We start from the raw sequence: 11,189 nt of genomic DNA, 5'->3' as shown, positions 1-11,189 counted from the left end.
GACCAGTGTGGTTACAACCCACAGGAGTTTGGTGACTCGCACCATCACGAGGCTTCCTAGTGGTCGTCGTGTATAAAGAGAAAGAAGGTTGAGAAGAGGAGAGAAAGGGTGCGCCTTTAGTCATGACCCATCAACAAATGGTCATCTTCCAGCATCGCACTTCTCTCGAAACAATGAATGAACACTGTATATTGAGAATATTATAGTAACCCTTTAAATATGTATAGAAAACCAACACGTCAGTAAGTAATTATCAAAAGAAGGCACCAAACCGGGAATGCTATGTAGCACCATCAAATGTGCGGAATAATCAGAGGGCGCTAAATATCACCAAGGATGCCAACATAAAAACAGAAATGCATAAGACGAAGGATATCAAAAGTTTCCGGTTCATCAAGAATTCTATTGAGGGACAAGTGACCGCGGGGGACGGTCAGAAAGCAAGACACACTCTCGTTCTGAAAGTCAGGACATTCAACAAGGATATACACTACTGTAGGAGTGACAATGCAATTTGGACAATAAGGAGCAGGGCGGTGCTCCATTAAGAGACAATGAATTAAGCGTGTATGGTTAATGCAACCTTGTTAGAGTCGTTTCCCATCGCCGGTTACAGCGGTAGGATGAAAGCCATGGGTACACACTATGCTTAAGAGAACACAGTATGTTACCAACAACAGAAGATCAACAACCCTGCCAACGGGCAACGGGCAAGGACGGAGGGATGAATAACTGGGTACAAGTCGGAAAAAGGTATTCCTTTACAGGAGATGGGACAAGAGCGGATTGTTTCCCTAGCGGCAGGATCCGCACGCTCATTAAAAGAAACACCAATATGGCTGGGAACCCAACAAAACTACAGTTTTAAATTTTCTGGAGATAAGAAACAGCCAATATTGAATCTTGACGACCATCAGATGGAGTGGATTAAAGGACCCTAGAGCCATGAGGGCCCTACGAGAGTCAACTACAACCACAAAGGAGGATTGACAATGAGAATGCAGGAAACGAAGAGCATAAAGAATAGTATAAAGTTCTGCAGTAAAGATGCTAGTCTCGGAGGAAGTCGACACATATAAATGCTGTCAGGGAAAACAACAGAATAGCCTTCACTATCTGCAGACTTAGACCCAACGGTGAAGATGGAAATGGAGCGGGAGAGTGAAGAAAAGCGTTCGAGGAAAAGGCGTTTCAGAACTGTAGGAGGGGCAAAAGCTTTAATGATGCAGGTCAAGGATGTACAAAATTTTGGAAGGGGGACTCTCCATGGTAGCAAGGAAGGAACAATACGAGGTGAAACATTAGAAATACGAACCGAAAGAGAATCTTGGAAATGAGATAACTAGACAGAAAGAGGGAGATGGTGAGGAGGAACAGGAACCACAATAGGGGTAAAAGTCAAAACACGACAGAGGCGAGAGGAAGGATGTTGCAAAGACCGCGCAAGATAGCGAAGACAGTATCGATCACGAAGGTCCTGGAGAGATGGGAAGCCAGTGTCAACATGCAAGGTGAGGGTGGGAGTCGAACGAAAGGCACCAGAGCTAAGGTGCCACCCAGTATGGCGCAAAGCATCAAACGGAGAAAAATAGAAAGAGAAGCAGATGAGTAAGCAGGGCAGCCATAATCGAGTTAAGACAGGACGAGAGAGGAATGTAAAGAGAGGACCGTGTCCCTATTCGCTTCCCAAGAAATATTGGACAAAACCTTAAAGAGGTTAAGGGCTTCAGAGCATTCAACTCATAGGTAAGAGATATGGGGTGACCAAGACAAACGAGTGTCAAAGATTAACCCCAAAAGCTTAGCAAATCCCTGTCCATAAGAGGATGACCATAAAGCGACAAAGAGGGATGAAGAACAACATGCTTCCAAGTAAAAGTCATAGCACAAGTCTTAGACAAAGAGAACTTGCAGCCATGATCGGTGGCCCAAGGCGACACAGCATCAATCGCAAGTTGAAGCCACCATTGAAGGAGAGGTGAATCATCACCTCGACAGCAAAGGGCAAGATCGTCGACATAGAGAGCGGAGAAGACGCCAGAAGGGAGGAAAGAAGATCATTGAGGCCAACTAGAAAGAGAGTAGTGCACAGAACACTATCTTGCGGTACACTCTCATATTGCCTAAAAGAGGCAGAGAGAGTGACACCAAGTCTCACTTGAAAGGAACGACGAGAGAGGAGGCTTTGGAGAAAGAGAGGGAGATTACCACGAAGGCCAAAAGAATGGAGTTGGGACAGAATATGTTATCTGCAGGTGGTATCTGTGGTGTTTTTTTGTAGCTGAGGAAGTCTTGGTTGTAGGGTTGATATAAAGTCATGGCTTGGTTACTGACTTTAATACATATTAGCGATTACATGACTAGCTGCTTCCAAGCTGGTAGCGTCCTGTACGCTCTCTGTTTACCTTCTTCTGGCGTCTGTGCCGCAGCACATAGAAAACGGATGGTACCGTTTTCTGTGAACATGACATCCCTCCTTTTCTTTAAAAAGAATGAATACAGGATGTCTACCATGCTTGTAGCACAAAGCTAAGTTATTGACACAAAGTAAGTTATTAACATATCAAGAGATATTGCATACATTTAAAATTAATTAAGGACACAAAGAATTTAAACAACTTAATCTTTACCACAAAGGATTTCAGTGTTAAAAATACATATGCAATGTTAAACAAACATGAAAAAAACTGTAATACAAAGTTACAAAATATTGAATGAGAGATCTGCATTATTCAAACAATATTAAATTTAGTGTAGCATAATAAGTAAATACTTTGCATTACATAGGAACACAATTAATCATCAAATCGCGTAGGGCGTTTAACATGATGTTTAGGACGAGAGTCCTTAAATACAAGAATATCCCTTGATGAATTGTTTGTCTGGTTATAACTATTTTTTCTTTATCGTTTGTACGACTTTGCACTTCATAATTTTCTACACTAGTTGGAATCACTTTGAAATAGGCCATATTACGTGTTATACTATGATCTCTATTACTCACTGTTACCATAGTTCCTTTTACACTAATCACTTTATATGGTTTTGTATCATACGGCATATCTAGCTTTCCCTCTTTTTTCTTTTTAACTAGAACAGTATCTCCAACCTTTATGAATTGTTCCTTTGCACGTTGATCATGAGCAATTTTCATTTTGCCCTTGGCTAGTGCATCCTTCTGAGCGAGACGTTTATCCGTTACCTCGGCTGGCATGACAGATAATGTGATTCTCATAGGACGACCAAATAAAAGTTCGCCAGGCGACTTGCCCAGTGTTGGAAATTTCCAACACCGAATACAACACTGTTGTCTTCTCATTAATTATTACTAATGCTACTAATCTTTGTAGTAAGTAAAATTAACACAACGTAGAATTCACATGTACTAATAATTTCATCTGTGCAATAGGCTAGAATTCTCACGTCACCCGACGCCAGTATTGCGTCAGATTTCATTACAATAAACACATTATATCCAATGTATCTGAGAATTGAATTCGATTCTCTATAACCAAGGCGTTCTGTGTGATAATTAATTACAGATAAATTGACCTCCAACTAAAAGCCGAATAGAGCGTTAGAGTCATAGCAGTTATCTAGCAATAAAAATTAACGTCACAAGTGAATGCCATGGAGAGACATTAATTCCTCTCCATTATATGTTTACTATCACTGAACTGGCAAATAGTAATATTTCACTCTTCTAAATAATAAACCCGTCCTATCTCGAACATTTCAAGCACAACTGTGAGAAATACTAATATTCATGATAATAATTTGTCTAATGAACGCGAGACGCGGAGTGGGGAAGGAGAGCAAGCCAGTACACGTGTTGAGAAGCTCTCGAGCGGACCTGTTCGCGTCGTGCTCACGAGGAGACGCCATTACCCAGCCATCAGGGTAAACGCTATCCATCCTCCAGAAGAAAGTCGCCACTGTGAGGCGTGAAAGGCCTTGCAGACAATATCTTCAACTGGTGTCAGAGTCATATAAAGAACCTATCAAATCTGGTTCTTTGTGATTCCACGTGACCGGCCAGTGAAGCGCGCCATTATCCAGGATAGGTGAAGCCAGAGCCTGGGACGCGAATTTCGGCAATCTTAAAACTTATACAGTGCCCATATTAGCTAAGTATCTTATCCTTATTTGATGCATCTGATAGGGTGTAGAATTGTAGCTGGGTGATTTGTCGTGACGACGTATACCAACACCAAACTACAGATCAATATCCATTATCTACTATTAACATTAATTTCTTGGACATAGAAATTCAGTAGTTTAATTAGTTGCTACTGTAAATATTTGTTTTGCAGCACGTGAGAAGAATTCTCCTAGCTGTCCTCTCCCATGTCAATCGAATCCCAATCGTCATCCAGTCGAGCCCAGGAGAATCAGAGGAAGCGTCGTGACTTACTTTAAGGAATCGTCATTAAGCTAAGATTCCTTTGTATTCCTTTAATAATTATCTGGAATTATTTACATGCAGAACTCTGTTTTGGATTGACATGTGTTTATTATGATTATCATTATTATATTCATAATCTATGTTCCCATTAATGATAATGACATTGATTTCACAATAATTCATAGGATTAGATTATTATATCTTGGATTAGTGAACGAACCACACTAGTTCCTGGACGTACTGAGTTCCAGTAATAACCCCCCAATGTCGGTGTTTGAGGTTTGATTCATTTAATTATACAGCCCATTAATTATTTCTATGATCATATTCTCTAGTATTTTATCCATAGTTACTGGTTTCATCTAGGAATTATCAAATGATCATAATTTCTCAGTTTCCCTCTTTACTATAAAAGCGGGTGGTCCTTCGTAATTTAATTTACTATATTAATATTTAAATAATTAGATTCAAGCCCCAAATGTCCCACACCCAGGGTTCCATTTGGTGTTGCACGGTAGTTCCTGAGAAAAGCATACATAGCTTGTTTCCAGGATCGTCCTTCGGCATGAGCACAGCGTATCGCTTTCATGAGAGGTTGCATGAATCTCTCAACTTCTCCATTTGCTTGAGGATATAGTGGCATCACACGGCGGTGTTTGAATCCAATATGCTCAGCAAAGTTGACGAAGTCTTGTCCATTGAATGGCGGTCCATTGTCCGTCTTGACAACTTCAGGAATGCCAAAATTTGAAAAGATCTTGTCGAGTTTCGGGATGACAGCCTTTGCAGATGTGGAAGTGATGATTTCTACTTCTGGATAACGTGAGTGATCATCAATGAATACCATCAAGTACTCTCCAGTTGGTAGCGGTTGGTTGTAGAGGTGATGGTCTTGAAGTATCCACTGCAGCTTGGCAAGGGACACAGGCATCATGCATATCCTTTGCTTGATGATCAATGCCAGGAAACCACACCTTTTCTCGTAGCAGCTGTTTGGTCCTAACAAGACCTTGGTGTCCTTGATGTGCAAGCTTCAGAGCACGTTGCTGGAGAACAGCTGGAATGACGATACGAGTACCTCACAGCACAGTGTCACGTTGTTGCGTAACACTTAATTCTGTCTAGATTCGTTCAAGTCCTTTGAATGCATCTTGGTCAACTCCTGAGGGTGGGATGCGTGGAAACTTTTTCTTAGTCAATTCATCCACTGTTGCTTGCAGAGGTGAGTCCTCTAGGGTTGCAGTACGGATTTCATCAAGAGTGAGAGCCTTAGAGACTGCATCACAGGTTACAGAGTGTACATATTCCTCGGCAACTTGCTGATGCTTGGTGATGGTGAAACTGTTGGCAGGATGTCGACTGATGTAATCAGCGGGATTGCCTGCACCCGGCTTGTATTTCACCGTAAAGTTGTATGGTTGCAGACGAAGAGCCCATCTCTCAATGCGAGCTGGTGGTTTGGACTTTGGATTATTGAAGATGGTCTCTAACAGTTTGTGGTCAGTGACTATCGTGGTGAAGGGTGCACCAAGCAGATACACATTGAAGTGTTCACAGCCCCTTACAAGAGCAAGAGCTTCCTTCTCTGTCTGACTGTATCGTTGCTCAACATCTGTGAGAGAACGGCTGGCGTAGGCAATTACTACTCTGGAATCTGGTTGACCAGGTTTGTGTTGGGCTAAAACAGCACCTAAACCAACAGGACTAGCATCCACCGTTAACTCAGTGTCCATTGATGGATCAAAGTACGCAGCAGTTGCATTCTCTACTAATGCATCTTTCACAGCATCAAATGCATTTTGCTCGATATCGCTCCAGTACCATGATGCATTTTTCTTCAGGAGCTCACGTAGAGGCTTCATAATGGTAGCAAAATCTGGAATGAAGCGAGAACACTAGTTTGCCATTCCCAGAAAACTATGTACTTCAGTGGATGTTGAAGGAGGTGCAGCATTCTTGATATCTGCAACTTTCTTAGGATCTGGAGACAGACCTTTGTCACTAAGTACATGTCTAAAGAATTCAATTTTATGTTGATTGAACTCACACTTTGCTCGGCGTAGCGTCAGATTCTTTTCTCGTAAGCGTTGCAATGTTGCACGAAGAGCTTTGTCGTGTTCAGCTTAGGTACGGCCATAAATAATGATGTCATGAGACATGTTGTCAGCATTAGGTATATCTTGCAATACCTGGCTGATGATGTGCTGGAATACCTCGGCAGCACTGTTAATACCAAAACTCAGGCGCATGTACCTATACAGACCTCGATGTGTCGTAAACGTTGTGATTAAGCGACTCAAGTTCATCATCAAGTTCAAGCTGATGATAACCCTTGTTTAAATCTAACTTGCTGAATACAGTTGCACCATTCAAGCGGTAGATCATATCATCTACAGTGGGTGTAGGATGGCGTTCACGCATTATTGCCTTGTTGGGAACACGCATGTCCACACAAATGCGTATCTCATCTGGATTCTTCGGCTTTGGTGGAGTGACAATTGGGCTTACCCATGGTGTTGGGCCTGTTACTGGTTCAATTATATCTAGTTCCATCAGCCTATTCAGTTCGGCATCGACTTTCTTGCGAGTACGGAATGACTGTCGGCGATGTGGTTGGGCAACTGGAATTACATCTGGGTTGATGTGCAGATGTACTTTGCTATCAGTATGACAACCTATGGATTCAAATCGATCAGAAAATTCAGCAACAATAGCATCAACATTGTTTGCAGATTCCACTGCTACAGCATTAGAAAGCTGAAGTAGCCCCAATTTGGTTGATGTCTTGTAACTGAGTAAAGACTCCTTTGCATTCCTAACAACATGGAATGTAGTAATGAACATTGCACTCTTTGACTTAATCTCTGCAGTGAAAGTTCCAATCACTGGCAAGGCTACCTTTGAAGTATAGGCAGTGGCTTTGCCATTGTAGTTCTCAAGCTTTGGGAACTGTTTTTTAAATTTCTCATAGTGACATTCAGCAATGGTGTCAATGTTTGATCCAGTGTCAATGAGAACTTTGAGACAAATACCAGCAATGTATACACATGTCTCTGGGTTGTTTGGAAGATCATTCCATTCTGTGATTGCTTGTACTCCATAAGTATAATCACATTCACTGTTATCTGAGACTGGTTGTAATGAAATGTTGTCTTGTACATTATTAACATTCTGGATATGAGGTGCAATATTGTGTTTATCACCTCGACCCCTATGAACTGATCCTCGTACAGTACTTTTATTCAATGAATGTGGTTTCTTGAGTGCGGAACGACACATAGCACCAAAATGACCTAGTTTTCCACACTCATAGCACTTCTTACCTTGAGCGGGAGAAACATTATCTTGGTGTGGGTAGTATCCTCCACAATTATAACATTTATTGTTGACACCCTCTGGTGTGGGTCGTTGTGACTGCTTGAGTCTTGTTCCATGCCTTGGTTTGAAATGCTCTGTTAGTTTGGCTTTGGCAGTGTCATAATCTTTGGCACCACCAGTGTCTTTCAGTGTGTCAAAGATGTCACAAACTCTATCACCTGCATAATGAAGTAGAAAGGCACGCTTTCTTTCAACACTTTTGATGTCAAAAACTATCAACAAATTTTCAAACCTTTTAAGCCATTTGACCTACCTCTGTGACAGGTTTGTCTGGTCACAGTCAGGATCAAATGCAGGAAACTGAGGTATATTTGCCATTTTTACTGAATAAATGTAAACTTATCACTTAAATGTTCCTCAGAATACTAAACACTTACTGCGCTGTGTATGTTAGTTATGAATTCACTGTAATTACTTTAATTTTGCAAAGCACACAAGTATTTTAATGCAAAAGTTCAAAACAGTGCACAATATAGCAGCAACTGATGTCTTACCTAGCCCTCGTGTACATGTGTTGTTGCTACTCACAGCAGCACAGCAGTTGGTACAGCAGTAGTTAGCAGTTGGCAGCAGTTGGTGCAGCAGTTGGTACAGCAGTTGGTACAGCAGTTGTCAGCAGTTAGTTCACAGCATGAAGAATAGTAGCACATAGCGTGTTTCGTATACAAAACATCGGGTTTTGTATACAGCATCAAAGCATCGTTTCGTACACCACGTCGGCAGATTCCTCAATATACAGCTTCAGTCAGCACATAGCTTGGGTTAGCTTCAAGAGTGCTTCAATGCTGAATGCCCAGCTTTTCATATCAGAGGTACCAGGCGAATAAAACCGACAGACTACCACTATGAAAACAGCCACTACTCCATCAACCGGGATAATTTTTTAGCAAGAGGAGGAGGAGAAGAATGGCTAAAAATGACCAGACTCTACCACCAACTCGGTCAAATGCTAGAGAGGACGCAAACACAGTGACCTCCTTACCAGAGCCTCAGATATTAACACCAATTAAAGCATCCAGCACTTCCACTAACACGATAACATCATTTATATTTGCCAACATCCAGGGTATAAAAACACGCAAATCCAACAAAGTTCATTTTATAGATGGTCTCCTTCATGAGGCAAATGCAGTGTTTGCAGCCCTAACGGAAACTCACACAAAGGACTACCTTGATGGTGAAATATGGATCTCAGAATACAATCTCTTCAGATGTGATAGGAAACACCGGCTTCAGGGTGGGGTCAGCCTCTACATCAAAGACACACTCATCTGTACTGAGCTGCTAAACACCTCAAATGATATTGTGGAAGTGCTGATAGTCAAAATAGAGATCCTAAATGTAGTTGTTGTCCTTGTATATAAGTCACCGGAGGCAAACCCTCAGCAGTTTAAAGACCAACTAATGAAAATAGAGCACTGCTTGGAAAACCTCACAAATCCAGCTCCGAACATCATCCTGCTTGGGGACTTCAACCTACGGCACCTGAAATGGAAGCACCTGGCTAATACAGTAATATCAGAAAGAATACAAGGAAGTAGCCTAAATGAGCAGGCACATGCAAATGACCTGCTACGGATGTGCGATAGGTTTGCCTTAAACCAGCAAATAGTAGAACCAACTAGGAAGGAGAACATGCTGGACCTCATTTTCACTAATAATGATGAGTTGATCGGGAACATAATGGTTACAAATACCTGTTACTCAGATCACAACTTAATTGAAGTTCTGACAACCATGGGGAATGGACCTTCAAAACCAGTCCAGATTCCCGGTGGAGGAGATTTCAGCAAATTCAACTTCAATAATAAACGGATAAACTGGGAGCAAATAAACCAGGACTTCACAGAAATAAACTGGGTAGAACACCTAGGAAATGCAAACCTGAGCCAGTGCCTGGAAATAATAAGCTCAGTAGCACTAGAAATATGTTCAAACCGCATACCCCTAAGAAAAAAGAGAAAGAGATGCAGATTGGAACGGGAACGTCGTTCCCTATATAGGCGAAGAAAACGAATCGCGGAACAACTTGAGAGTCGCACCCTATCTCAAGAACGGCGAAGAAGGTTAGGTAGAGAAATAGAAACAATTGAACTCAAGCTACAAGAATTATACAAAACCCAGGAGAGGCAAAGAGAGCAAAAGGCCATCAGTGAAATAGAGAGAAATCTGAAATATTTTTTCTCCTATGCAAAATCAAGATCAAAAACCACATCTAGTATCGGGCCCCTGCGAAAGGGAGATGGAACTTTCACCGATGACAACAAAGAAATGAGCGAGTTACTGAGGAAGCAGTACGACTCTGTTTTCAGTGAGCCATTAAATGCACTAAAGATTGATAACCCAAATGAATTTTTCATGGATATGATACCAACATCAAATCATATATCAGACGTCGCCCTATCCCCACTAGATTTTGAAGAAGCCATAAACAGTATGCCTATGCACTCTGCACCAGGCCCGGATTCTTGGAACTCCATATTCATCAAGAACTGTAAAAAACCACTATTGCAGGCCCTTCACATTCTGTGGAGACAAAGCCTAGATACTGGCGTTATCCCTGACATACTAAAAACAGCAGAGATAGCACCACTCCATAAAGGAGGAAATAAGGCAGAGGCAAAAAATTACAGACCGATAGCACTAACATCGCACATCATAAAAATTTTTGCACATCAAAAAAATCTCTTGCCTGTCACAGTTGCTGGACCACTATGATATGGCATTAGATGCTATGGAAGACAAACAAAACGCTGATGTAATTTTCACAGATTTCGCAAAAGCTTTTGATAAATGTGACCATGGTGTTATTGCACATAAAATGCGTTCAAAAGGAATTACCGGGAAAATAGGCAGATGGATCTACAATTTCCTGACTAACAGAACCCAATGTGTAATAGTCAACAAAATAAAATCCAGCCCATCAACCGTGAAGAGCTCAGTCCCCCAGGGTACTGTGCTTGCTCCAGTACTTTTTCTCATCCTCATATCGGACATAGACCAGAACACAACCTATAGCACTTTATCATCCTTTGCAGATGACACTACGATTTTCATGAGAGTTGGCAACATAGAGGACACGGCAAACCTCCAATCAGATGTAGATCAGGTCTTTCTATGGGCTACAGAAAATAATATGGTGTTCAACGAGGATAAGTTCCAGCTCATGCGCTATGGAAAAATTGAAAATATAAAAACAGAAACCACGTACAAAACTCAGGCAAATCATAATGTAACACTGTAAAAGTGTTTGGTTTAGTTTAATACATACATAGAGTACACGAGTCACAGACAAGGATCTGAGAGGCGCCAGTTGTCTGCCTGAGATCTCACACCTCAAAGCGTTAATGACCCCAAGTGACCTGAGGTCAGATCATGAGAATTTCACCTTGCTTCCGCTAAGCGT

This window comes from Procambarus clarkii, chromosome 3 (genome assembly GCF_040958095.1).
Source record: "Procambarus clarkii isolate CNS0578487 chromosome 3, FALCON_Pclarkii_2.0, whole genome shotgun sequence".
Classification (NCBI taxonomy): domain Eukaryota; kingdom Metazoa; phylum Arthropoda; class Malacostraca; order Decapoda; family Cambaridae; genus Procambarus; species Procambarus clarkii.
Note: the sequence above shows the minus strand (reverse complement) of the source record.